This window comes from Ctenocephalides felis, unplaced genomic scaffold (genome assembly GCF_003426905.1).
Source record: "Ctenocephalides felis isolate EL2017-DRISC unplaced genomic scaffold, ASM342690v1 CF-g0.4_SCAFFOLD_00845, whole genome shotgun sequence".
NCBI lineage: Eukaryota > Metazoa > Arthropoda > Insecta > Siphonaptera > Pulicidae > Ctenocephalides > Ctenocephalides felis.
This window is the reverse complement of record NW_020536999.1, coordinates 54,924,044-54,942,585: the sequence shown is the minus strand read 5'-3', so window position 1 is coordinate 54,942,585 and position 18,542 is coordinate 54,924,044. Positions and strand designations below refer to the sequence as shown.

The 18,542-nt window shown below is 26.6% G+C and overlaps 1 non-coding gene across 1 annotated transcript; it reads right to left on the bottom strand.

Annotated features, from left to right (window-relative positions):
* Positions 1-9,310: 9,310 nt before the first annotated feature.
* LOC113364487 lies at positions 9,311-9,466 on the bottom strand. The gene has a single exon (XR_003366177.1). It is a non-coding gene; the product is annotated as a U1 spliceosomal RNA (small nuclear RNA).
* Positions 9,467-18,542: the final 9,076 nt, after the last annotated feature.

Sequence of the window (18,542 nt, the reverse complement as noted above, 5' to 3'; positions counted from 1 at the left end):
TAAATAATCAATAGAAGTTTCTCAGCAACTTATTAACAGCCAATATTTATCTTATGATTCAAATCTTTAAGAAATAAAAATTAGGCCCAAACATGCGATCTTATAGAAGTAGAATTAGTAAAAAAAACTACTGCTTAATAGACAGTGAAAATATAATATATTAAAGAAAAAATTTAATAAAACATACGCAAGTATAAAGAAAAAAAATAACTAGTGGGGTGCATGACATCGTGCCTTAAGGCAAATTGCTGGAACTTCCCGTACCGTAAATAAAAATCTTGGTACGAAACCCCAAAATAATTACACAAAATATGTACACATAATTGAAATCTCTATAAAATATCTGATAATTTGATGTACATATGTCTAATAAACATTTTTGACAGCCAAATGGCATTTTTTACTTATTTTCATTGAGAGTTCATAACCGCTAGACCTGCCTTCCCCAAAATGTAATTAGTTCTTCATCTTGTTAATATAAGTAAAATGTTTTTTGAATTATTAAATCGGACGCTCCGTTCTCTTAAAAACTGAGTTACCGTTTTTGGCACTTGTTGCCCCGTATCTTCGGAACGGCTAGACTTACCTTCGCCAAAAACTAATCAGAACGTCTCCTTTTCAATACGAATCGAATATTTTTTAAATTATTCAAATCGGTTCATTAGTGTTCCCGAAATCGTTGACGAAAATTTGCATCCGCACACACACACATACATCCATTTTTTCTAAGGTATACCAAAATGTTCAGAAAGTTTTGAAACGTGAAGATATATAAAAAATGTTCATTTTCAATTTTTTTGCGATTAATATAACTTACCCTGCGGGAAGTTAATGAAGAATAATGAAACTCAATAATTGGAGAAAAGCAGAAATTAAATTGTGCAGAAATTTTGCGAATAACTTTGGAGGTTTTATAACGAAAAAGCCAAAGCTAATTAGATTTATACTGTCATTCAGTGGAAATGACTAAAAGTATATATGTAGTTAAAATAATTACAATATAATCATAAAGACTACTTTCAGAAATACACCTAAACCAAGGTAAAATCAATGCAAACAATAATTGGAATATAGGAGCATGTCTTTAACTACATATATGTAATAGCGGGTCACAAGCACCCAATTTTCGATAAAAATGTTATTTTGATAAGGAAAGTAAGTAAAATGCCTGCTTAAACTTCAATAAAATTAAAACATAAAGCATTGCATAATGCTTTTATGTCACGAATATGTGTTCACAAAAGATGATTGTCAGAAGACTTTTCATTTTTTGTACAATTTATATTTATATTGAAGAGTTTTTTTTTTCAATAGAAATCAGAACTAGTCGGAACTACCTATATGCTGTTTGTTTAATACTTAACCTAATATTTTCACGAAAAGCTACCCATCGATTAAATTAATAAATTACTTAATTTATTTTAAGTATGTAAGGACGTGTTGTATGAGTGGAAATGTGGTAATATAAAAACAATAAAACCCCAAACCCTTTCTTTTAAATATAATATAGTTTACATTAACAATATTAGTTTGACCATATTTTTCTAATACAATCAAACTGGAAGTCAATCTGTTATAACTCTAAATATGTTATTCTACAAAATATCTCATTCTATCGGTTCCAAATTCAGAATCTTAATGTAAAGAACCCAAATAAAATAATAATATAATCTAGAAAATGTTCTGTAATAATACTGAGAATAAAATTATACAAATGAGTTATTTAAGATTACAGACTTTGAAAAAATATGATTTGCACAAAAGAGTGCTATAAAGCCAAAGAGTGTATTTTTTTTTTCAAATTAACGTTTCAAAAAAGTTGATATTTGAGTTTCGAATAACACTTGAATTATGATGTGTGTGAGTGTGTATAAAAAAAACTACAAATAAAACTACTTACTGCAATTAAACAATATTCATCTAAAACGTATTAGAATCCTAGTAAATCTAATTGAACATAATGTACAATCTACAAAAAAATTAAATTAAAAATGTAATGTTTCAACGCGGTTTTGAAATTTTGAAAGACCGTGGCTAAATCGGTTCAGCCGTTCCCGAGCTTTATCGAATCAAACATAATATATAGCTCCATTTTTATATATAAGAAGATATTTTTAATAGGTATGTGTGTTTATGATGAAGTTCTGCTCACGAAGGACTATTTTCACTTAAAATTATATTTAAAATGTAATGTTCTGATATAATCAATAATCCAGAAAAAACGAAGGGTAACCTATAATTTTATCACTTTTTCCATTTAGTGTTGTTTAAACTAAATTTTTCAAAGTAAAATAAAATTATCTAATAAAAATTCTAACAATTTTCCTCTCTTTCACATAATTTCAGCCTGCCGAAGAAGGCACTTTATGAAATTAGATAAAACCACATGAATGTTTGAGATATTTACCTATTATCACGGATGAAAATGTCGATATCCTTATCGGTCGAAAACGATGGAATTCTAAAAGCATAAAACATCTATAAAAAAAAAGTCCTTGCCAACATTCGATAAGCAGTCATTCAGAGTTGAATCAAATTTAATCTAGATGCATTACCGCCTTATCTGAAATTACCTTGTAACGACGATAATGGTCGTAAAACATGTCAAGTTTATTTACGCACGTTTCATGAAATTATTTCAAAATATCGAGTTGTTTTTAGAATAGTATGCCGTTGCAGAAAATTTAATGGAAACAATGGATTAACTTAAATGTAAAACAAAGAAGATTATAATACGGTCATGAATGTTAATCGTGGAAATACAAAGCATTTTAGATCATTTTTCCATTCAAAAAATGTGACTATCGGCCGAGCGGTTTCTTTATAATTAGTAGAAAAGTTCAAAATTTTTTGTCCTCTTTTTAGCTCACAATTTTTAATCGATTTTAAATTCGGCGATGATCGGCCGAGCAGTTTCTTTATAATTAGTAGAAAAGTTCAACATTTTTCGTCCTCTTTTTAGCTCACAATTTTTAATCGATTTTAAATTCGGCGATGATCAGCCGAGCGGTTTCTTTATATTTAGTAGAGAAGTTCAAAAAATGTTGTCCACTCTTCAACTCACAATTTTTAATCGATTTTAAAACTTTTAAACTGTTAGAAGGAGAATTGATTGGTAATCGCGTTGATTTGTTTTTATTAAAGAATGGCCAGGCCGTTTTTGATAAAACTTTTTATAACGATAGATTTTGTAATCTGAAATAATAAAATAAAATATTATAGGCCTACGATAAGTGATTGAATTATAAAAAATCTTCAAATTTTAGAATTTCGCTCCGCGTTTAAGTGATTCTAATCAGAATCTATGCCAAAGTATATGCACGTTTTGTGGAGTTTCGTAGGTAACTACTGATTACAGTTGACTTCCACACTTAAATAAAATGCATTTTTATAACACGAAATAGATGATGATTAAATGTGTTATCAAGTTAATTTGATTCATATAATTAAACATTGTTTAAAATTCACCCTGGTTTAAGATATTCTAATCAAATCTATGCCAAAGCATAAGCACATTCTGTGGAAGTAGAGGTAGTGGAAGTGTGGTAGCTACTGATTACAAGTGACTTCCACATTTAAATAAAATAATTTTTATAACACGAAATAGATGAAATGAAATGTGTTATACAAGTTTTGATTCATACAATTGCAGAATTATAAGCACGTTTGAAAATTGGAAATCTCATCGATTATTTTTTAGGAAAAGTTAAGATGTTATTTTCAAAATAAACAGTTGAATATTTTATTTAAATAGCTGAAGATCAATTCTTATTAATTAAGTTGATTATGGGACCGATTCTGCCGTAAAATAGACCAATGTTATGACAAAGCTATGTTATGTAGCAGTTTTCATATAAAATGGTACTAAAAACTATCAAATTCTACGTGGTCGTTGTGCAATTAGGAGCTTTAGATAGAAAACATAACTTAGAAAACGCAAAAACGTCTAGAAAACGATGTTGTCATAACTATAACTTTGAGATATTGCTTGATAACATATGAGTGAAGTTGCCTTTTATGTGTAAAACGCCTGATCGCTCAGCAATTACATGGCATTTTTACAGTATTTAGTAGCATTTTGTATGAAAACTGGAATGTAACAAAGCCTTATAGGTATCAGGAAATTTATACAACTTGCCTTAGGGCAAAATGCTACTCACAACTAGTTAGCAATTAGTATTTGTTTTGATATTTTGAAGGACCAATGATTTGTTGTAAAACACTTTAATTGTAATATTTTCTACGCGTTTATTTTTAATATAACTACAAATTGTATTTGCATTTATAATATACTCGAAAGTTTAAATGTATTATATTGATTGATTTTATTTGTGATGATTTTTGATTAGACTTCTTTTGTTTTTATATCATATGGGATGCTTTGATTTGGTGTGAACAGTATTCATTGTAAAATCGTTATATTTGAATTTGCAATTTAAACTTTTGTTTACAAAAAGCAGAAATCATTTTTTTATCCAAAACGTATAACTTAAAATACTTAAATATGAAATTGTAAATAAATTTGTTGAAATTCTGACTATTTCTAACTAAATTACTAAGGGCTATTGTGGTACATTCTAGAAAAAGACAACCCATTGTCGTATTCTATCATTTTATTAAAATTTTCCGAATAGTGATAATATATTCTCAATTCAATGCTGAAATTCCGTAAAGTATGATTTCACTTGAAGACATATTTTGTTCTACATTTTCAAGTGATTGTTACTGCTTAATATCAAGTTATCCGAAATGCTAGTTTGAACCTGGCACTTCGTGATTGTAAAGTCTTAAGGTATTGCCGTGTGCCCCTAAAGTTCATATAAAATACGTTTTTCTATTGAAATTATAAATAAATGTGTATACGAATATTATATAAATAAGATGCCAACACGTGTTACAATATTGTTATCGATAGCTTATTGTATTTATTAGAGTTGTTTGAAAATAAGCTGACGATATGCTGTTTACTCTTATATGGAAGCTGATAATAATCGTTTGAAATTTTATGACACGCGCGTCTCTCATAATTATTGCCAAATATTCGTCTCGAATCGCCTTCAGGTCGTACGAATTTATTATTCATAAGATGCATTAAATTTTATCACGTACCATATATTTGAGCCGTAGTTAAATACAAGTGTATAGATGTATATGTTCATATCATATAATATATAACATAAGATTTTACTTGGATAAACTGTAATACCTTGTTATCATTTTCAAAAAAAAAAAAATCATGTATCCCATTCAATTTCATATTCGAAGTATGGGATATCCCTTCTAAAGAACGGGTAATACATTTTTTTAGATTTTACAAAAAGAATTATATGTATAATAATTATATCTTAATTGTATGTGTGTATTTTTTTATTTTAGTCTTTCAATGGTGGAGTAGGAAATACATTAAACAATTAAAAAGAGAGAAAATGTAAAAAAAAAATGTTGTAACAGTTTCTGAAGAAGTAAAAAACATGCTATATTCATAAGACGCCAATAAAATTAAATATTAAAAACTAAATGTAGCTTTTTATTGAAGTAAAACTCTTCACTCTTCAGTTCAAACAAATAAATTCTTGAATATTAGCAATCCAAAAAAATTCTAACTATATTTGCATATAAGGCAAAAGACATTTTAAAAGAAATCATAATTATAGTAGATAATTGGTTATTTAATATATTAAATATTTATAAATTGTGTGTTAAAGAATAAGGATAAATCGATAAATAAAATATAGATAAATTAGATAAATTAAATATAAATAAATTTATTTTTCTCAATTCGACCTACATATTATCAATCATATATAACATATGAAAAAATTATATTAATATTGTAATATAATATAAACTTTTCAAACAAGTTATTTCTTATTATTATTTATTATTGCTTATTGTTTCTATTATTAATACTATTATTTTAATTATTATTTATTCTATTTATTTTCTTTAACTCCTTTTATCTATTTTTTTTCTTCTTGATTTTGATTTTCAATACCATAACTTTTAACTTATAGATTGTATTGTAATCTGATTGTTCAAAAAATTAGCAGAAATAATAAAAAAAATATTAACAATATTAATATAATTTTTCTATATGTTATATATGATTGATAACAATATGTAGGTCGAATTGAGAAAAATAAAAAATATCAAATATTATATATTTATACGTTTTGATACTAGCTATGCATCATCAATCAGCTCAAAATTGCACAAAATATAGAATGAATACAATATATTCAAATTATTTTAAACTTAAGTTTAAAAAAATATAATTAGCAAAAAAACTTTAAGATAAAAAAATGACAAATACTCCAGTCAATGGAGCATTTTGGATCATTTTTTTACTGTGCTCCAATTTTCATAAAATTTTGGAATTAGGTTCATCGTGCCCTCAAGTTCAATTTTTTTTTTAAATTATTTATTTATTATTTTATCAATCAAGACTTAAAAAAAGTCTTATAATACAAAATTGCACAAGTTCAAAAATGAAAACAATTTGGACAAGTGCAAATTGTCTTCACTTTTGAACTTGAGGGTAAGATTAACCTATTTCCAATATTTCATGTAAATCGGAGCACAGTAAAAAAAATTAGAGGTTACAACCTTTTTTCCTTTAAATTTACTGCACTAAACGTGAAAATGAATAATTTAATGTTTATTCAATTTTGTCAATGTTTATTTAATTTTTTCAATTCGACATATTGGCCGTTATATTGTCACAAATATGTTTGAACATTGAAATTGTGGAGAGATAGCTCAGTCAGTAGCATACCTGACTCTCATGCCAGAGATATTCGGTTTGAGTCCTGGCACTGACATAAAATTGCCATTTGATTTGCTGGATCAAAACTAAGTAAAATTTGAATTATTGTTTTGAGATAGAATAGAATTAGAAATTAGGAGAAGAAGCTAGGTTAGAAGAAAAAACATGAAGTAGTCAGTTATAAAGAAAATTGGATATATGATTGGATAAAAATAGTATAATATATAATAAAGATAGTATAAAACGTAAAAAATTGAAATAATGTCAAAGTATTGCCTATATATATATATATATATATATATATATATATATATATATATATACCAGAAGCAAAACAACATAAAACAATTAGCAAACCATATGACTTTGCAATAAAATAAAATGCTTAATAAATCTTCCATTGACATTACTGGGTACGTCTTTGTTTAAACAAGATATACATAAAAGCAGAGATTTTTTCAAGTAAATCCTTGTTCAAATACATTGCAATCCACTCATTATCTGTAATCCATATTTTTCAAGCTCGTGGAAAATGCTTTATCAGAATCATAAAAATAAATTTCAACAATTCCGTATATCGTGCGGTATATTTCCTGAAGTAAAAAATTGTAAACCATAAAATGGTTCTGATTTGACTTGTGGTAAATATGGAAATTTTGATATTTGAGTAAGCTCGTAAGCACGCGACAAAATGCACTGGGAAGTAATAATAGGGAATTATTTTATCATTTGGAATATTTCATAATGTAAAATAATCTTATTATCTTGGCATCAAATTTTATATCTTCATAACAGAAACAGACGTGTAAATATAATATTATGTCGTTGTTGAACTTTCCATTGAACGCGATTTTGATTGTTCACATAATTTTAATATTATATTAATAAGGATTATAAGAAGATCAAATGAAGCAACAAGTAAGCAATAAAGTCAAAAATACACAACAATAAATAAAAATGGTTCTCAAACCATGACTCTGCCTTCGGGTAAAGCTCCACTAGTAAAATGATACACATGTATGTACACCTATTTACCCAATTCTTCGAAAAAAAAAATTTTCTCCTACACCATGGAAATCGCTACAAAATTTTTAGACCGTTTTTTTCTGTCTAATTGTTTATATATTTTGCATTTACATAAATTTACCTGCATTAATGTTTTGATTTACCTGCTGAGTAAAGACCACGTAAAAACTAGTCACTCATCAAATCGAAATGAAATAACAAAATATATATGTTTTCACATATATGAGTGCAGCACTTTTATATAACTGCCATAACTTTTAAAATATTTCATTAATAAAACACAGAGTTGCTTAAATCGTACCCTCTAATAAATAATGCTATAGTTAATAGCAATTAAATTAATAAAAAAAAATTTGGCAATTATTTAGTTGCCTTATGATTAATAATTATTTGGATATTTTTTTAACTGAAATAGGTATTTTTACGTTATTCAAAATCATGCTTTCGAAACGATTAAGACCTAAAGTCGTAACGTACCACCTAATCTTAGTCTAACTTACTTTCTTTACGTTTCCTTCAGTCAATAGTTATAAAAGTCAAACATAACTATTAAAATAACTCTTAAAACTAGTGGAGTGCATGACATCGTGCCTTAAGGCAAATTGCTGGAACTTCCCGTACTGTAATTACAAATCTTGGAACCCCAAAAAATTTACACAAAATGTGTACACATTATTAAAACCTCTATAAAATATCTGATTATTTCATGTACATATATATATGTCCAATAAACATTTTTGACCGCCAAATGGCATTTTTTTAACTTATTTCTATTGAGAGTTCATAACCGCTGGACCTGCCTTCCTAAAAATTCAATCAGTTTTTCATCTTGTCAATACAAGTAAAATGTTTTTTGAATTATTAAAATCGGACGCTCCGTTCTCTTAAAAACTGAGTTACCGCTTTTGGCACTTTTTGCCGCATATCTACGGAACGGCTAGACCTGTCTTCCCAAAAAACTAATCAGCGTCTCCTTATCAATACGAATCGAATGTTGTTTTTAATTATTCAAATCGGTTGATCGGTGTTCCCGAAATCGTCGACGAAAATTTGTATCCGCACACACGCATACATATATATACACATATACATCCATTTTTTCTAAGGGATGCCAAAATGTTCAAAAACCTTTGAAACGTAAAGATATATAAAAAAAATTCATTTTCGATTTTTTGCGATTACCGCTATAACTTACTCTGCGGGAAGTTAATAAATTAATTAATTATCCCAAATGGTAACAAAAATACTTATAAAATTATTAATTAAATCTCTGTAATTTTAGAATTGAGATAGGACCGTTCATGATGAGACAGCCGATCTTGGACATCCACTTGGTATTTTTTAATTTGAGGAAATACTTAGGAAAATTGTATTCATCTAGTACTTCTTAGTAAGTAACTGCCCTTTAATAAATCGGCTCGAATAATGAATTTTGCATGATCTTTAAAGACTATTATTGTTCTTATAATGTTTGAATATTATTGTCTTAATTATTATGTCTTAATATATTATTTATTACCGGGACAGCGCGTACGCAGTCCCGACTACCAAAAATTGCGCGACCGAGTTATCCACATTAGGGACAATCGCAGGGGTCAATCCGGCCCTGGTGCAATGGCCAGACCTCGCCCTGAGGGAACCGCCTTGTTGATCACGGTAACCAGGCCCTTGTATCACAGTGTAAAGCCCGCGTTCACTAATCGTACTTAAAGTAACATAACCTAGGTGAAGATTTGGCGCTAGTGAGCCGATATCAAGTGACAGGTTTGTAATTCTCTAGCATCAAGCCGCCATTTTGATCTGAGTTGTTATTGTGATTTGCCACTATTCTGTTAACGAGTGTTGTGTGTAATTGTTTATTAAGTTTGAATAATTGTTTAAACAAAAAGTATGACTTTTAATTGCAGAGGAAGTGTAGTGAATATAATAGAAAGTGTGGAATATATGTAATACATAGTGTATATAATGTAAGAGTCATTCGATATGACTTGATTCATTGTAAGGAATATGCTGAAAAGAGCCAAATCTTATTTGGGATGATTATCAGTTACACAAACACTGTAATTCAGTGTTCGCTAAGTTATACTAAATCTTTATAGTACTAGAATAGAATGAACTCGTAGAATAGAAGTTTTTGGTAGTATTATAAGTCACGGGGTTAATAATACCATCTTACCGTGCATTTATTAGATCATACAAAAGCCTTGTTGTCAATAATTTTCATTCTGTCAAGTTAGAGTGCAATAAAAATTATTATTATAAGTATGTGTGATTTGTATTTAAAGCTGTAGATATGTTTATTGTCATTTTTAATTTTATTGATGAGATACATATTATAATATATTATTGTTTGATATGTTATTATCATTGTATTTTTACAAAATATAATATTGTAATGCAAAAATTCAATTCAAATAAATTATTTTTCAAGTTATACATTTTTTATATTATTATTAATTTATTTTAAAAACTATAAAAATATTCATTTCAAATTTTGGCGCGCTAATTCGAATGCCGAGCGATACGCGATTAAAGCGCCATTTCGAACTGTTGTACGCTACGAAAACTAACTCTCTGAACCAAAATACCGGGAGAGAGAAACGTCTATATTATTATATTGTCTAGGACGGTAACCCCGACGCCAGGTAAGTATGATTTCGGATCGAAAAAACGTTGACTAACCTTACCTGGACTATATTTTAGGAGAACTGTTTACGGCAAGAAGGGCAAGTAGCCCTCTGTTGACTGGAATGAAACTTTACATACTACTGGTAGAAAGAAAGTATAATGAATACTTCAATTTAATATATATATATATATGCATTGTTTAACTTCCCGTAGGGTAAGTTATTGTAATGGGCCGAAAATCGAAATTGAAAATTTTTACATTTCTCGACGTTTTGAAGGTTTCTGAACATATTGGCATACCTCAGCAAAAATGGATGTGTGTGTGTTTCAAAATTTCTAGTCACGTTTTCGGGCGCACGGATCAACCGATTTGAATTGTTCAAAAAACATTCGGTTTCTATTGATAGGGAGATGAGCTGATTAGTTTTTGGCAAAGGTAGGTCCAGCAGTTACGGAGATAAAGAGCTAAAAGTGCAGAAAATAGAAATCGATTTTTCGAAAGAACGGAACATCCGATTTGAATAATCTAAAAAACATTCAATTAGTAATGATTGAGAGAAGTGTTTATTAGTTTTTGGCAAAGGCAGGCCCAGCCATTTCGAAGATACGGAGCTAAATGTCAGTTTTTGAGAGAACTAAGCGTCCGATTTAAATAATTCAAAGAAATTTCTGCTTGTCTTAACAAAATAATTGACTTTGGAAAAAGAAATTTTTTGTTACGACTTTTTTTCAATTTTTTTTTTCAAAAAAAAAAAAATTCTTGTATATCAAAAATAATTCAGATTTTATTTTTATTTCTGACTATAGTTCTAACATACTTTAAACAAATAATTTCAACTTTGAAATTTGGTTTATATAATTCCTATAAATATTAGACAATGTTACAATATTAATAATAATCTATTTGAAAACATTCAGTATTCCTCGAACATTTCGTTACGGTACGGAAAGTTCCAGCAATTTGCCTTAAGGCACGATGCCATACACCCCCCTAGTTTTAAATTCATATGGATTTTTTATATGTTGGAATTACTTCATTATTTCCAATACTAAATATTATATTTAATCCCAATGTACTATAGTTTATTATATTATGATTGATTGATATGAATGATTGTATTATAATCAATTAGATGGATGTACATTGAATATTATTTAGTTTTGCACATAGATAAAAGAAGAGTATGTGGCGTGAATCAGTCAGGGATATTCGGTTCGAGTCCTGGCACTGACATATGATTGACCTTTGGTTCGTTGAATTGAAATTAAGTAAAATTTGAGTTGTTAAGAATTAAATATTAAAATAAGTTAGAATTCGATGTTTGAAGGAGATAACAATTGTTTAACTCTTTCCACTCGCGAATTGCAAAATCGGCATCCGAGTGAAAAGGGTTAATAATGAACGCTTATAAAGTAATCTACACAGTATACCAACATTATAAACGCGAAATACAGAATCAGAGATATATCCATTGTATCAGAGTGCCCCATAATTATATATAATTTATAATAGTTATATATAACTATATGTAAAGCAAGTTCAAATAAATCTATTCTTGAAAACTTTTTTGATAAATTATTAGTAGTTTATTGTCGCAAATTAGCAACTCTAAGCAACTATCCCATAGACATTTATCGATAGGTGCTATAAAATAAATTAATTCACTACGTACACATTATATTATATATATATATATATATATATATAGCGAAAGGTTTTTCTTCAGATGGTGAAATAATACGATAAAATTGTTTCTTGGGCATCCATCCAATAATTAAAAAACAGTTTTATTGAAAAATGTCACACTCGTAAAACAAATTCCAAACTAACAAAATGTTCGTTTGGAATAAGCTTTTTTATATTAAAATATATCATTTATTTTAATTTTACATTTTTTTAAATTTTTCATAACTAGACGTTTCATCAATTTTTTATTTCACATTTATTTATTTTTTCGTGCAATTTTGTGTTTCTGTGTTGTTTTTCAAAATTTATTTGTATGCACTGAAGATGGGTCAAATCAGAACCCAAAGCGTATGTTCCCTTAATAAAAACATTTTTCAATAAAACTGTTTTTTTTTAATTATTGGATGGATGCCCAAGAAACAATTTTATTATATATATATATATATATATATATATATATACACATGTTCAACATAGCATGCATTCACAAGAAAATAGATTTTGACATTTTAATGCCCTTACCTTTACGTCGTCCCATGACAGCAAGTCCATTTGTGAATTTTTCATCTGAACAGCACAAATTTGTAAAAGAAAATACACACACAGTTATTTTTAATGAAAATTATTACAGCACTATGTAACACAAGTAATTAAATTTAAAAGTTACATTTAATTATAATTAAAAGTTACAATTTAACAATTTAAAAACCACAAGAATTATTTGTCAATCAAAAACTGTTGCCATGCGATTATAAACAAACAAGCGAATTGTAGTTAAATTTGCAGTCAAACTAAAATGATAAATTTTTCTGACCTAGAAGAAAGTTTTGGATTTGCCAATCAAGGGTTGCCAAACTGGGTTTTCACTGAGAATTTCACACACTATAAATTTTATATCAAAAATATATTTTATTTTTTAACTAATTGTAAGGATTGTTGGATATTTGTATTAAAGATATTGATTTTATTAAAATCTGAAAAAAATCTAATTAAAATATATTTAGAAAATTAGATGTCCTCGCCTATTACAAAATTTAAGTCGTTTTTTTCTATTAAACTAATATTCAATTTCTTTCTGAACTTTGAACCGGTAGGATTTATAACAAGATTTCCAAATAATTTTAAAGCAATCGATTGACATAATAAAAGATTTCGGATAAAATTCCAATTTTCACAATAAATTTTATATATAATGATAACATGTACATTAGAGGAAAATAGATATATCAGATATATGTATGTAATGTAATCAGAAGTATATTTAAGTGTGAATTGATAAGAGGCAAATTAAAAATCATGAAATATATATATATATATATATATATATATATATACATATATATACATATATATATATATATATATATATATAATTTTTATTTATAATGATGGTTAATTCAGAACCATAAAGATAGCATTGTTTGCAAACAACCAGTACTTGCAAAGTTATCATCTTTAGATTTTACCATGAATGTTGATTCCTGTTTGCGAACAAATTAGAAATAATTTGCAGATTAATATATAAACTCAAGTAGAAATATTATGTGATTATATCTTAACAAAAATTATTTTAGATAACACATACGAGACAAAGATTGCTTCATACAATTAGTTCAAATAATATGGTTCCTCAACGATTTTGCTATAAAAATATCATTCGTTTAATTTTTTAATCATTAAACTGAAGAAAGGCAGACAAAATAAATCAAAAGACTCAAAAATAAATATTAAGGTGGTTTTCACGCATTTTAGTCGATTGATATCTGAAATTTGAAAATAAAAATTAGGAAGTGAAACCTAAATAAAAAAAATGAAAATTTTAAATCGACATATTTGGCAGAATGAAGCGAAAACTTCGAAGTGATAGTTAAAATAATTATGTATCTTAAATGTAAATTATTCTTGAACAAAAACTTAAACAATATCATAATAATACCAATTACAGCTTAATGATCAAAAAATTCATATAAGAATCTTGGAAAACCAGTATATTTATAAAATTATTATTTTACATCTTTATAGCTATATTTTTTATTAAATTTATTTTTATATATGATATTTTATAAGGTAAAAATACATAAAAAAATATGCGTTATATGTTATTATATATCAGCTGGTTAAAAAAATAAATTGACTTGAAAATATTAAATATCTGTATCTCAAAGACGTATGTTGTGGACAAATAATTACAAAAATATATGCACGTGTACTTTGATCTTATTATTTGCAAAAATACATGATAATAAATTCAATAAAAAGTATAAGTTGTAAAATAATAATTCTAAAAATATACAGATTTGTTTCTCCCAATAGTGTTTAAAAACCAATTGAGCCAAAATTTAAAATTGATAGTAATAAGCATTCTAAAGATAACACTGAACAATTTAAATTTCCTTTCTAATAGAATTTGGCTGAAGTCGGTTCCAATGCAAAGGAGGAGAAACATTTCCTGTTTTTCGAAAACAAACATCAGAAATCTAGCCCAGAGTTCTAAAATGCCAATCGATATTCCCGGGATGAATGTTGATATCAATATACGAATTTATATTATATTATATAATATAATATGTATTATATTATTACAACCTTACTGTTATTTCTTGATAAAAAATTCGAAGAAATCAGTTAGATCAGGGCTTCTTAAATTTTTGTCATTCGCAACCCCATTTATGATTGCGAGGTTCTTGACGACCTCACACAAATATAAAAGATAGGGAAATTAATATTTTTAGATGATTTATTTATTATGTAACAATATACATAAAAACATATGTAAATATATAGTTATAGAATTCGTTGTAAAACAAACAAAAATCTGGACGTTATGTTATAAAATGATATTATATTAAAATCTCTGGCGACCCCATAATTTTCCTACGACCCATGGTTTAAGAAGCCATGAGTTAGATAAAAAATAACAAATTTTCAAATGATTAACTGCTACAAATTAAAGAATCAGAAATATGCCCTAGTCTTGTAGAATGCCATTCGATAATATGCCAATATTAAAAAAATACTATTTCAATGTGACTATTACTCTTTAATTAAAAAAATACTAATCAATTGATTAATTAACAAAATCTAATTATTAATTGCTAAAAATTAAAGAATTCGAATACTCTCCCTATGTTCGGCATAAATATTAGTATCAGTAATAAGGAAAAATATATAACAAATTGAAACAATTATTTTATTATTAATTTGTAATAAAAAACTAGAATCAAATATTTAAATGAAAAAAAAAACTAATTTTCAAAAGACTAATTATTAAAAATTGAAGGATCAAAAATCGATCTCAGTCTTTTAAAAAGCTAATCATCTCCCGGAATAAATATTAATAGCAATTATATAAAAAATATGTATAATTTTCAATATTACTATTACCCTCAATAAAAACTAAAAAATCAATCGAATAATTAAAAAGAAAAATGTTTTTAAATAACTAATTACTCAAAATTTAAAAATCATACATTTATCCCAGTCTTCTAAAATATCAATCGATAAAGGCATAAAAATTAATAATATATATATATATATATATATATATATTGTATATATATTAGAAATTAAAATACATATTAAAATCGATTGATTAAATAAAAAAACAAAGTTTCTTCAAATGAAAATTGTCAAAAAAAATGTTAAAAATTGAAGAATCAAAAATTAATTCAGTACTCTAAAATGTAAATCGATATCCACGGCATAAATATTAATAATTATTTATATATATATATATATATATATATATAAATTAAATTAAAAACATCAAAATTTAAAAAGAAAGTTGTTGAAAATTGAAGAATAAATCATTATCCCAAAATTCTAAAATTTCAATCAATATCCACGGCATTTATTTATATGATATTTTGTAAAAAGTATTTTTTAATTTCATTTAAATATTTTAATTATTATACTTAAATTACGTAAAATCGACTTATCGAAGCAATTAGCAATTTATTATCAAAACAACGCGGCAAGGAATTTTAAATTAAATAATCTCATATAAATACTTTTAATTTTAAACTTGAAGAATATTCACGAAATGACGTAAAATTAACTTATAAAAGTAAAAAGCAATTTATTATCAAAACAAACCGGCATCAAATTTTAAATTAAATAATCAATCTAAGTCTAATCAAAAAAATAGACTTAATCAATTGATTAAATAAAGAAAAACTAAGGGTTAAACGACATTAGTTAAAAATTAAGATATTTTTTAAAAAGTATTATCTAATTTCATTTAAATATTTTAATTATTAAACTTAAATTACGTAAAATAAACTTATCAAAGTAAAGAAAAAATTATTACTAAATCAACGCGGCAACGAATTTTAAATTAAATAATTCAATATAAATACTTTTATTTTTAAACTTAAAGTATATACATGGAATGACGCAAAATTAACTTATCAAAGTAAAAAGCAATTTATTATCAAAACAAACCGGCATCAAATTTTAAATTAAATAATATATATTATTCACATTACTATTATTGGATAATCAAAAATTAGACTTAATCAATTGATTAAATAAAGAAAAACTAAAGGTTAAACAACATTAGTTAAGAATTAATATATTTTCCAAAAAGTATTCTCTAAATTCATTTAAGGGGCATAACTAGTGTAACCGCCTAAAAAAGGTGATTTTTGGGAATTTATATTAAAAAAACTATAGTTTTTTGACAAAGTATACTTTGTCAATCATTTCAAAATTTTAGGAATATATTTATATATGTTTTATGAATACATAGTAAATTTTTTGAAGAAAAAAATTAAATAATTTTTTAAGTTATCGTCGATCTCCAAATGCGCGATAAAAAAAAGGCCTTTCACTGCTGTAGTAATTCCGGCCTTCTACGTGGATGAAATTAAAAAAAAAAATCTCGTTAAACTAGATAATATTGTCTGTAAAATGAACTACGATAAAGAACAAAAATCAAAAATTGACAAAATGACGGCGTTTTTTAAAAAAAAGTCGAATTTTATCCAAAATTTTGGTCGTTTTTGGACTGCCAAAATTCGATTTTTGATCCGATCAAAAGATCGATAGTTCATTTAACGGAGAACTATATATAGAACATGTATAAAAAAATTTGGTAGTGATCGGATCATTTGTTTTTGAGTTATCGCTATTTTGAGTAATTGAAATTTTGATTTTTTGAAAAATTCACACTAGTTGTGCCCCTTAAATAAAAAAACTAAGTGTCTTCTAATAAAAATTGTTGAAAATTGAAGAATCAAGAATTATCCAAATATTCTAAAATGTCAGTTGATATCACCGGTATAAATTTTAATAATGATATTATTTTTTTCATGACATTTGTTAAAAAATTACGATATTTTGCAAAAAGTATTCTCTAATTTCATTTAAATATATTAATTATAAAACTTAAATCACGTACAGCAAATTACGTAAAATTAACTTATCAAAATAACGAAAAATTTATTATCAAAACAACGCGGCGACGAATTTTAAATTAAATAATTCGATGCAAATACTTTTATTTTTCAACTTAAAGTATATACATGAAATGACGTAAAATTAAAAGCAATTTATTATCAAAACAAACCGGCGGCATCAAATTTTAAATTAAATTTAACTTTAATTTAAATTTTGCATATAAAACACCGCACTATTAATTTTTAAACAATAAATAATATAATAAATAAATAAAATCATTGTCTCACTTTAAAACATAATCACCAATTTTAATCCGATTATTACTGCACTGTCGCAATCAGACCAGGTTTGTTTACAAACACTGATTAGTACAGTACAATTGACGTTTACTTTCCGGTTCCGGTACTTCACAAATTTTTATTATTACGCGATATAAAATTAATTGGTAACAAAAACTTAGAATATTACCATAAATCACGTTATAGTTTTTATTATTATTATTATAGTTTTATCTAATCGCGACATAAACGATATTCGAAAATTGCTGAAGCAAGCAGCGCGCTCCCATGCCGAGCTCCAGTTAGCTACTGGCTACTGTTGCGCTGACGTTAGCTCGATTCGCTCTTAACCTACGAGAACCTGTACATGCGCAACTCCGGATAGTAAACACTCACCAACATATATAAACTGATATCAAATTTACACGAAACCAGGAACGGATTTAGGGGAATCGATTCGGCTTCTTCGGTGATATTAATGGATTTTTGTATTAAACTAGTGGTTCATGGCAACGTGCCTTAAAGGAGGCGTCTATTAATTACGTGAGATTTTTAGGGGGAGGGAGGGATATAGTAAGATACACGTGTATTTAGTTTTTAACTATTTTTTTTTTTAAAGTACAAACATTTTCAAAAACTAGCTGTAAGTGGAATTCTGTCCTAAGGCAATTAGGGCATCGTGCCTTAAGGCAAATTGCTGGAACTACCCGTACCGCAATTAAAAATTCTAGTAATTAAAAATAATCAATAATAATAA